Source organism: Bos indicus, chromosome 1 (assembly GCF_029378745.1).
Source record: "Bos indicus isolate NIAB-ARS_2022 breed Sahiwal x Tharparkar chromosome 1, NIAB-ARS_B.indTharparkar_mat_pri_1.0, whole genome shotgun sequence".
In the NCBI taxonomy this organism is placed as follows: domain Eukaryota; kingdom Metazoa; phylum Chordata; class Mammalia; order Artiodactyla; family Bovidae; genus Bos; species Bos indicus.
Window position 1 is genome coordinate 112,613,368 of NC_091760.1, and position 12,015 is coordinate 112,625,382.

The 12,015-nt window shown below is 39.4% G+C and overlaps 1 pseudogene; it reads right to left on the minus strand.

Moving 5' to 3' along the window:
• Positions 1–9,333: 9,333 nt before the first annotated feature.
• On the minus strand, positions 9,334–9,447 carry LOC139185354 (U6atac minor spliceosomal RNA; annotated as a pseudogene).
• Between the last annotated feature and the right edge of the window lie 2,568 nt (positions 9,448–12,015).

The following is a 12,015-nucleotide window of genomic DNA, read 5'->3' on the forward strand; positions in this document are numbered from 1 at the left end:
GATACTATGAATGGGGGATCCATAATTATACTATACCAGGGCCTCAACTGGAATGAAGAAAACGAAATCTTCCTAGCACATAATGATTTCAAGAAATATCTATTGATGAAGCAAAAGAGTTCTTATACTAAGAGTTTTTTTTTTATTTAATTTAATTTTATTTTGTTTTTAAACTTTACACTATTGTATTGGTTTTGCCAAATATCGAAATGATATACCACCACATGTATACCACCACAGGTATACATGTGTTCCCCATCCTGAATCATCCTCCCTCCTCCCTCCCCATACCATCCCTCTGGGTCGTCCCAGTGCACCAGCCCCAAATAGACATTATAGGGATTTCCCTGGTGGTCCAGTGGCCAAGACTCTGAGCTCCCAGTGCAGGGAGCCCAATTTCGATCCCTGGTCAGAGAGCTAGATCCCACATACTACAACTAAGACCCAGAGCAGCCAAATAAATAAATAAATAAAATAAAATAAAAAGTAAAAAAAAGACATTATAGACATAGTGGATTTAAAAAATATACTTGATAGAGACTTCCCTGGCGGCCCAGTAGTTAAGACACTTTACTTCCACTGCAGGGGAACACTTTACTTCCCCTGGATGGGGAATGAAGATTCCACATGCTGTGTGAGGCCAAAAAATAGAAAAAAAATTATATAAAAAAATTAAAACTAAATAAAAATATACTTGATAGGAAAGCTTACTTGAATTAAAAGTACCATTAATAACTAGAAGAAATGTTTTATAATGTATCCAAGAATGTTATGTATCTTTAGATCATTCTAAAATAGAATGAAGTTAGCCTTTAATTTCAGTTTGAGAGTCCAATGTAGGGAGAATGAGAGAAAGGGATGTATCCTACTGTTTTGAATAGGGTTTTATTTTAGTGGATTATTTAATATTAATAAACAATAGTCTCAGTCCAGCACACTAATCCTCATAGGATGTTCTCCTTTTACTTTAATTTCATTCATGGCTTTTTTGTGGTAAAGCAATTTAACAAAATTTAACAAAATTTTTTATTCTTAATGCCACTTTAGACTATTGAGTTACTGATATAGAAATCACACTGTTTCTGTGGCACCAACCATTCAGATCAATAAAAAAAAAAAAAGACAAGCCTGTTATTGTAATTCAGTATTTTACTTCTTTGCAGTGTACAAACAGTTTCTGAACCTGTAACTTGGGTCATAGTAATATTTCTTGCCCTATTAACAGTCATTTTCCTATTTGGTATGTTCATCCTCAAATAATTTCTGAAAATGACACAGGAATTTATGGTACTTAAATGCCTTCTTGTTCAGAAGAAAATAACTCTTACTTATGAAAATAGTCAAGTTAATGAAAAGACCAAAGGAAATATTAGGTGTGACATCTTTATTTGTTTATGTATTTATTTTTGGTTGCCCTGGGTCTTTGTTGCTGCAGGCAGGCTTCCTCTAATTGCAGCGAGCAGGGGCTACTCTTCATTGTGATGCATGGTCTTCTCATTATGGTGGCTTCTCTTTTTGCAGAGCACAGGCTCTAGTGTGTGTGGGCTTCAGCAGCCGCAGCACATAGGATCAATAATTGTGGTGCTCAGGCTTAGTTTTTCCACAGCATGGAATCTTCCCGGACCAGGGATTGAACCTGTGTCCCCTGCACTGGAAGACAAATTCTTATCTACTGTACCATGAGGGAAGTCCTAGGAGTGACCTCTTGATCTTGCCATTTGAGGTAACAACAGGGTACCTGTCATCGTTCGATTTCACTAAATGAGCTTTCCTCTTTGTCCCTCTGTCATTGCCTCACTTCATTGCCAACATTTATAGGAATGAATTTTGGGAAAAATGATTCTGTCTTAGCTTACAAACTAACCAAGTGAAACGCAAAGCTTCCTGCACATGGAATAAAGTATATTAACTCCTCAGTAAGAATGTTACTCTACGTGGGTGATGATGAGTTTTGACATGGGTATAGTTACTGTTTTCTGTAAGTCAGCAAAGAATACTAAGGCTCTGTCAGCCAGGGTCAAGGCCGGACAGACCAAAGGATGCCTTTCAAGGGCATTAGAGTCACATCAGAAAAAGCCACAGCCCACCGCTTGCCTAATTAGGTTGCCCATGGACATTCCATTTAGCATATTGAATCCCTATTATGAACAAACAGCCGTGTTTGATGTGTATCTGCATTAGCAGGAGAGGTCAATTGGGGTCAAGAAGAAAATCCTATGGGTTTATAAATACTTTGGTATCATCTAGTCCTGGACTCTTGATGTGCTGCTGAGGAAGCAGAGGTCCTCAGAGGTTAATCGACCTCACACAAGGTCACCCTGCTGCCAGGATGGGCAAAGTTGGGGCTTTCACACATGCCTCCTGAATTTCAGGTCAACTCTATTTCCACTCCATCACCTGTCTCCCCAGATGTCTGCCTTTTGCTTACTTTGCACAGTAAACAGATGCTAGCTCCCACCCTCTCATTTAATGGAATTTGCCATGCTGTATTCTTTGCAAGAATGAACTTGCCTCTCTCCAATCTTCTCCCAAATGGTAAGCATACTGATACTCAGCTCTCAAGAAGGGCTCATGAGAGCATCATGGCTACACTTTATATCAGTCAGTTACAGGCTATGAATATGCCCTCCCAGGACACAGACCTGGTGCACAGAACACAGCTGGTTTTCCAGGCACTAAGATGAAGTAGGGAACGGTGTGCGCTCAGATGAGGCCAGAAAGGTAGCAAGCAGGGAGCTGAGAGTGACAATGGGCTTTGGAAAGTATCTCTTCATCCTCCCAGCTATTTCAAAGAAAATAATTCAAAGTTAAAAGAATATAGTCATTGACTATTTTATTACTTTTGAATATTCCCATCAAAACTTATGCTTAAGACGTTCTTCCAAAAGCTCAGCTAAGTGAGAGTATTTCCAAAGTGGTGGTTCAAGAATGTTTTCAGGTATACCTGTGAGGCTCTGGTTGAAAATGTACTAATAGGATAGATCGTGGGACTTTTATTGTTGATTCACATCCATAAACATCCAAAAGAAACAGATGGCAAAAGTACTGCTATACATGCAAAATTTTAGAGTCTAAAGATGTAAATATATATCATATAAATGTATATATACGTGTGTGTGTATATATATATATATATATATGTAAAAGAATATGGAAAAAAGACTAGAATGTGATACTTGATTTACCTATTCCAAATTTGGTATCAGTAAAAAATATGCATCTTTATCATAAAAAATGACTTCAAATTAGAGGCAAAAATGATAACCCTGAAAAGCCATGTATTAAATGCATAACAAATAATGGCTGCCCCCAAACAAACCCTGATCATAAGAGGGTTGTGACTTGAATGAATGAAGTAAAAAAAAATTCCGTATGGAAAATAATTATATTTATACATAGCAATGGAACAAAACAATTAAAATGTTCACCAGTGTGTGACTTCAAAGATTGAAACAGATTGAGCCAAAATTTTAAGAACTTGCTTTTGGCCTGATCAGAATGTAAGTCAGGTCTCTTCCTTTCTATAACTGAAGTAATTTACTACTTTCTAGTGGACTATTCTGATTTATTAATATGGAAGTACAAAAGACAACACAAGAAACCTTTGTTTTTCCATTCTTTTATATCCTAGTTGATAAAGAATGCCAAATATTCTGGAAAAAGGAACTGTATTCATTAATTTATAAGAAGACACTTGTGTCTTTTGTTTTACTAAGATGAATATATTTATAATTTTCCATTTTTATTCTTTATTGATTAATCAAGTTTAGAAAGCAATCATGTATAATGCACGCAAATTTATTCATTTTTGCCTCATTAAGAAAAATAAAGTAATTATATAAGGTGCAATATCTAATGGAATTGTAGAGCTGTCTGAGAACATTCATTTCAAAGATGATGTTCTGAAGTTTGGCATATTCTAATTTCAGTGCTGCATTTTAATATAATATTGTATTATCTAAAAGTGAAGTGAAGGGTCTGGGACATTGGATGTGGTTCTTTGTCAAATGGGAAAATAATGTGATGTCTGCTCTGAGAATGACTTGGAGCCCAGGGGGGTAATGCCATATCTCAGAACAGGATTGTGAGAATGGCTTGAGGAGGTAGAAATGGCCAAGCCTCTTTATGCCAGAGGCAGGAGTGGAAATACAGGGGCTTGGGTGGAAGGGGCAACGGGTATGGTGAAAATGTGGGAAGCATGCATAGAGTAGCCTGGGGGAGTTTTCTTGTTGTATCCCACATTTCCCTGAGTGGACACTGCCTTCAACAAAACCACTGTGAGGAGGGACAATGGCAGACCAGCCCCTTAGCTGAAAGCTGCAGGACAGTGTCAAGCACTGTGGTCTGGCTGTCAGGGAGAGTGGGTGAAAGTGCAGCTTTGAGCTGGACCCTGAATGTCCCCTCCTTTCCTTGCTCTTTATCTTCTTTGCTGGATTATCACTGACGCAGCCACTGAGAAAGAGCAGTGCCTGTAAGTTCTTTTAGAGACAGCATCACTTGATGAGTGCTTTGGGAAGAGGTAGATGAAATGGCTAATAACTGAGCCTAGACTAACAAAAAAAAGGAGAGTAAAATTAGGGGAAAAAAATGAAGACAAAGGAAACTTGTCTAATGATCTAGAGAAGAAGTGTTTTAGTAGCAACATTAGACACAAAGTATTGAAGGAAGCAAACTTCAAAAAATGAACAGTGAGTGTAAAATAAAGATACTCTTGGTCATGCAAGGTCTCAAAAGTGTCCACTTTGACAACATGGTTGAAAGAATTATATGTTCTGAAAGAATAAAAATGAACCGACTACTCCAGGAAATAAATAAGTAAAGTGTATTATCTCAAAAAGCAATGTCATGTACACATTTATTCACATGGAAAAAAATCTACACGTTCAGAACGAAAGCTGAAGGTATTATTGCATTGCATCCATATACAACATTGTATGCACACACACACGTAGGTGCTCACAAATGCCCAGGATTCACAACTTTGTGCAGTCCCCTTCTCTACTGAAACTGTGCTGGCCCTGTGTAAGCAATAGAATATTCCAGAAGAGACACTGTGTGACTTTTGAAGGTAGGTCAGAAGAAGCCTGGAAGCTTCTGGTCTGATCTCTTCGAATGCTTACTTTGGTGAAAATGAGCAGCCATGTAGGGAGTTTTAATAACCTGAGAAGGCATGTGGAGACTGTCGAAGCTAGCAGCATGGAGAAGCCAAATGGGAGCAAGTCCTCAGGTATTTCAGTCATGTCAGTTGAGGCACCAGACATGTGATGAAAGGAACTATCTTGGATGTCTAGCCCAGTTGAGTCTTCAGACCACTCCAGTCCCAGCCATCCATCATCTGACTCCAGTAATGACATTACCGACCCCAGCTGAGAACTTTTCAAAAGATCTGGTTACCCTACCAACTAAGAAGATATAGTAGTGAATGTTGTTGTAAGCCATGAAATTTTGGGGGTTCTTTATTATAAAATAATAGATAACTGAAACAATTGAATGGTAGATTGATTACAAAAGTGATCCTGATTATGTTTCTCTCCCAGTGTCTGTGCCCTTTGCAATGTGAATTTGTAGTTAATTTAATCAAGAAGTGGGCTTCCTAGGTAGTTCAGTATATAAAGAATTTACCTGCAGTGGAGGAGGTGCAGGAGATCCAGTTTCAATCCCTGGGTCGGGAAGATTCCCCAGAGTAATGGCAACCCACTGCAGTATTCTTCCCTGGAGAATCTCCTCAAGGACAGAGGAGCCTTGTGGGCTACAGTCTATGGGGTCACAAAAAGTCAGACACAACTGAAATGACTGAGCACACACACAATCAAGAGGCAAAGTCTATTTCCCCATCCTTTGAGTCTGCATTGGTTTTGTGACTTGCTTTGGCCATTAGAATTTTGTTACATTAGAATGTAGCAAAAAGTGATACTGTGCTTAGTTCAGTTCAGTCGCTTAGTTGTGTCTGACTCATTGCGACCGCATGAATCGCAGCACACCAGGCCTCCCTGTCCATCACCAACTCCTGGAGTCTACTCAAACTCATGTCCATCAAGTCGGTGATGCCATTCAGCCATCTCATCCTCTGTCATCCCCTTCTCCTCCTGCTCTCAATCGCTCCCAGCATCAGAGTCTATTCCAATGAGTCAACCCTTCACATGAGGTGGCCAAAGTACTGGAGTTTCAGCCTCAGCATCAGTCCTTCCAATGAACACCCAGGACTGGTCTCCTTTAGGATGGACATGTTGGATCTCCTTGCAGTTCAAGGAACTCTCAAGAGTCTTCTCCAACACCACAGTTCAAAAGCATAAATTCTTTGGCACTCAGCTTTCTTCACAGTCCAACTCTCACATCCATACATGACCACTGGAAAAACCATAGCCTTGACTAGATGGACCTTTGTTGGCAAAGTAATATCTCTGCTTTTCAATATGCTATCTAGGTTGGTCATAACTTTCCTTCCAAGGAGTAAGCATCTTTTAATTTCATGGCTGCAGTCACCATCTGCAGTGATTTTGGAGCCCAAAAAGACAAAGTCTGACACTGTTTCCACTGTTTCCCCATCTATTTCCCATGAAGTGATGGGACCAGATGCCATGATCTTAGTTTTCTGAATGTTGAGCTTTAAGCCAACTTTTTCACTCTCCTCTTTCACTTTCATCAAGAGGCTTTTGAGTTCCTCTTCACTTTCTGCCATAAGGGTGGTGTCATCTGCATATCTGAGCCAATCTGTGCTGTCTTTTGGAACTCTGCTACCATACTGAAGAAGATATATACTGTACATTAACAAGGGCTTGATATCTATGACATACAATGAACAAATCAATCAATAAAAATGGTCAACAAAATCCACAGATAGAAATGTAAATGGGTATCATGTATGTAAAGAGATGTCCAATTTCAGGAGTAGAGAACTGCAAATGGGAACAATAATAAGACCTACTTTACAACCATCAGATTGTCCAAAGTGAGAAAGTTGGATAAAACCAAATGTGGGCAAACAGAAATTCTTGTGTATCCCTCCTCTCAACTCCGTGCTGTGGCAGGGTGGAGATTTGAGAGGGAGCTCAGAGGGACTGAAACTTTCCCACCCAACATCAATAAAACAAAGCTCAAATCTGGTTTTCAAGTTTCTTCCCAAAAGTCCTGCATCCTAATACATTGTTTATGAGATGGGAATAATTTGATAGTGAAAATACTAGAAATGCTAGGTTAGTGCTCACCACCATGACATGGTGTCTTAGTTGTAGATGCTATAACAAAGTACCATAGACTGGTGGGCTTCTAAACTACAGACATTCCTCAGAGTTTAGGAGGCTGGAAGTCCAAGATCATGGCCAGCATGTCAGGTTCTGGTGAGGTTCTCTTGGAGGTTGGTTGCAGATTGCTGTCTTCCTGTTATATCCTTACAGAGCAGAGAGCAGAGGGAGGGGGCGTACTTTCTCGTAACTCTATAAAGGCACTAGTCCCACTTATGAGGGCTGCACTCCCATGATCTCATATAATTCTAGTTATCCCTGAAAGATTCTACTTCCTATTAGCATTGCATTATGTCGTAGGGTTTCAAGACCTGAATTTGGGGAGGGTTACTAGCAGTCAGTCCATTACATGTTACATAATCTCATTGGCAATACATCACTGGGCAATTTGAGAGCATACCAAGCCTCTCTTTCCAAAAAAAAAAGAGCTCTTTAAGGAACAAAAGGCACAAAATGCACACCTCTCTCCAGGACCCTCACAGAATTTCACCTGGCCATCCTCTTATTGTTTGTGTGTGTGCTCAGTCATGTGCAACTCTTTACGACCCTATGGACTATAGCCTGCCAGGCTCCTCTGTGCATGGAATTCTCCAGGCAAGAGTACTGGAGTGGGTAGCCATTCCCTTCTCCAGGGGATCTTCCCAACCCAGGGATGGAACCCACATCTCCTGGGTCCCCTTGCATCTCTTGCATCTTCTGCATTGGCAGGCAGATTCTTTACCACTGAGCCATCTGGGAAGTGCCATACTCTTATTAGTCTCACGATGTTAGAGTGGTTCTTCCTCCTATCAGAGCATCATACCCAGAGACTCTGCATGCAGGGTGAAGGCCCCCCCTTCATCAGCCTTGGCCCACAGCATTGCATAGAACTTGGGATCCAGTTATAAATTAGTCCCTAAGGGGCATGAGAACATCCCAGTAATTTGTTCTGACAAAAGCTAGATTAAACATTTCTAGGTCATTTGGTGCTCAGTGTGGCTCAATTAGACATACCCGAACCCACAGGCATCTGGTTTGTTGTATTTTTGGAGAGCAAAACAATTTGAGATAGAAAGTCACCAAGGCAACTTCGTGTGTCTGAGAGACAGGAAGCCATAAACCCTCCTCATCCCAGGCTTTGGGACAGACACCCTTTAGGTACCATTTGCTGCCATCAGCTTGTTAGGTTCTGTTGGGTATATGCATTCTAAAAGAACATGGATTTGCTTATTATTTTCTTTTTCATATAGACTTCAAAGTGCCATTATTAATACAAGCACTGCTATCAAAGATGTCAGATCTCATTTTTTAAGATTTTAAATCTCAAATTTAGATTGTTTTTGCTATTTTATATTCAGAAGCTTTGTGTGATTCATCCCACAGCGTGTGTTATTGGATTCCTTAGGATTTCATATATTCCAGCAACTTGTAATGGTTTGTGTAAACATCATACCTGGCTTGCACTAAATGAAAGAGTTTAGTCATTTTAAATGCAGAGTAGTCCCCATTGGACCTCTATCTTTTAAAATTGATTTTACTTTTAAGCTAGTGGCTTCATTATTTTTCTTTTAAAACTCAACTTATTTAGAACCATTTTCCCCTGTGACATTAGTTTCAAACTAGCTTTTATCTTGTGTAATTTCCCTGAAGAATTTTTGGTCATAATGGGGGTGGCTGAGCAAATCTGACAAGCTAGATACATTTCCCCTGATTTACTTAATTTGAACAGCTTGGTATTTGCTTAGTATTCCATGGTATAAATAAGAGGACTTCCCTGATGGCTCAGTTGGTAAAGAATCTACCTGCAAAGCAGGAGACCCAGGTTCAATTCCTGGGTTGGGAAAATCTCCTGGAGAAGTAAATGACAACATACTCCAGTATTCTTGCCTGGGGAATCCCATGGACAGAGGAGCCTGGCAGGCTACAGTGCATGGGGTTGCAAGAGTCAGACATGACTTAGCGACAGACAGACCATGGTATAAAACAACAGAAGGATTTTACAAATTGTTTTCAGGTTTAAATTACCTAACAAAGTTCTATATATGTATTTTTTTACAGGTTTAATGGGTTTGATAAGTTTACCCTTTCAGTTCCTATTTGCGCAAAACAAAACAAAAACCAGTGGTTAGATGCTACAAAGTAGGTACCATATGCATGTTGCCAGGCCCGAGGACCTCTTCCATCCTTGTTAGGGGGAATGCTAACCTTCTCTCCTTTCATGTAACACCTATACATATTTTTAAAGGGGAATTAAAACCACCAACAGCAACAGTGGTAGCTCTTAAACATCAAGTTAGGATTCTTGTTGAAAAGTAAAGATGTGGACTAAATCCATCCAGTGTCTGATTGCACATCAGATGATAAAGATCAGCTTCCCCTCTGAGGGAATGCTAAACTATTCTCACTGCATCTCCTTTCCTTCCTTTTGAACATTTGCATGGGATATTATTTCAGTGCTATATAGGGAGCCAGCTACATAATAAGCACTTGTGTAATGCTCTGGGCTTGCCAGGAAGCTTAGCAGTTACTTGTCCAGTCAACCATTGAATAAAGTGTCATAGGACTTTTCTCAGGTTAGAGGATGTCTCTAGAGGGTTAGCAGTTATTGATATAATTTTCCTTGCAATGAGATGGACAGTTTAGGACTCTTCAAGTCAAAGGGTTTTGTCTACCCGTTTTTTGCTATCAAATACAGTGCTAGGAGATAATCTTATTTTGTCTACCTTGCTTCGAGTTTTCTGTCAAAAGTGAGATTTAAAGATATGAATAGCTCTGGAACTCAAGGTGGCAGAGCTTGGTGATGGGATATAGCAGAAAGGTTTTGCTCATAGCTCTCTCGTCTTTGGCAGAAATGCGGTAGATATTTCAGTAGAGAACAGTAGTAATGGGAAGATGGTCTGGTTCTTTTCTTGGACTTTATTCAGAGCAGAAATCTTGGGTCCACTGTGTCTGTCAATGATAATTCTCTTAATTCACCCAGGACGATGGGAGATGAGAGACAGACAGACAGGTTCTTCTGTCCTCTGGAAGAACCATAGGAAGCAAGTTAGCACAATCTTCTAACAAAGAAGCTTTTTGAAAAAGTATATGTTTATTTATTTTCGGCTGTGCTGTGTCTTCATTGCTACATGTGGGCTTTCTCTAGTTGCCACAGGCGGGGGCTGCTCTTTGGGTTGTGGTGCGCAGCTTCTCATTGCGATGTCTTCTCTTGTGGAGCACCGGCTCTAGGCTTGCAGGCTTTAGCAGTTGTGACCTGTGGGCTCAGTAGTTGTGGCACGTGGTCTCTAGAGGGCAGGCTCAGTAGTTGTGGTGCACAAGCTTAGTTGCCTCATGATGTGTGGAATCTTCCTAGACCAGGGATTGAATCTGTCCCCTGCATTGGCAGGTGGATTCTTAACCACGGGACCGCCAGGGAAGTTCTAATGAAGAGCTTTGAGCAAAGTTTGTGGCAGGTGTTATATTTTCTCCTCTTGCAGTGTATTCATCTTCTGGAAAGGAGGCACATAGATCTTGTAAATAGCTCACAAGCAATAGTTATGGTCTTATTAACTTCCTTTTGTTCCTCAAGGAAAAGAAAAACAATTCCATAGTTACATTAGATCGTCCCAAGAGTTTTGAAGGTCTCTTCTAACATCTCTTCTAACATATGGTTCTTTGATTTTATCAGTTGGAAACCAATGTCTGAGACATTATTCTTTGATGCATAAAATATCCTCTTATTTGATCTCTTAAGCTAAAAAAGATGGATGATTGTCTGCCTTGATGACAGTGTAAGAATACTAAGACCATAATCCCAAGTCCAATAAATGCTTAGAATTTCTACACAGGAGTATTTTCATCCGGGCAGTCTGGAGATGACCATTTACAGATTTCAGATTGGTCACAAGTTTGTATACGTATTTGACTTGTTGTTTTGCTTTCACTTAGTTTGCAACTTTAGGATCTTGTTCTTTCTTTTTTATTTTCCAAATGTGAAAATATAAAGGTTTATGATAAATCTGTAAGTAACAGTAGGGAGACCAAAGATATTGTCTATTGTCGGCTGTTGGTAGGATAAGGAGAGGGGCAAACTTTATTTAAGATGAGAAAAGAAACAACAAAAGACCAAAAAGTAGTAATATGACTATGCTGGGCAGAATGGAGATGGGGCAGTGTAAATGAGCTCATTTGTGAGAAGATTAGTTAATACAGAAAATTAGTAAATCAAGAAAGTATCAAAAGTGTATTGTTTAGAGATATCAAAGTAACCATCAGAAGAACTATAAACAATATTGGGAGAAAGTGGTTCCTTCTGAGGAGTGAGACTGTTTATCATGAAATCTGTACTATTCGATATTTTTTATGTACAAGCATCTATTACTTTGATGAAAAATTTAAGAAATTAACCTTGTGTATGGTTTAACTTTCCAAAGCTACAATACAATTAAGTCTCCACATCTTCACACTTCCTCTCTGCTGAAGTGACTGATGTGTTTTTCAGGTATTTACACGCAAGTATGTTGGTGTGTCATGTATATATTTCTATTCCATATAGGAGTCTTTTTCTTGTGTTATTTTTTCTTATTACAACAAATACATTTTCTAATTAAGTCAGATCTAAATTGGAGTCTAAAAGCGGAGGCAAGGTTTAATTCACCTCAGTGTACTGGATTTGAGGCAGATGTTACGGCCCTAAACACTGTTTATGAATCTTGAGCAGCACCATTTTCCTTCTGTAAATTAGGTACTACCTTAATTACAGACTCTTGGGTATCATTGTTTTTTGCATTTGCAAGGTACTGACTGTAACATAACT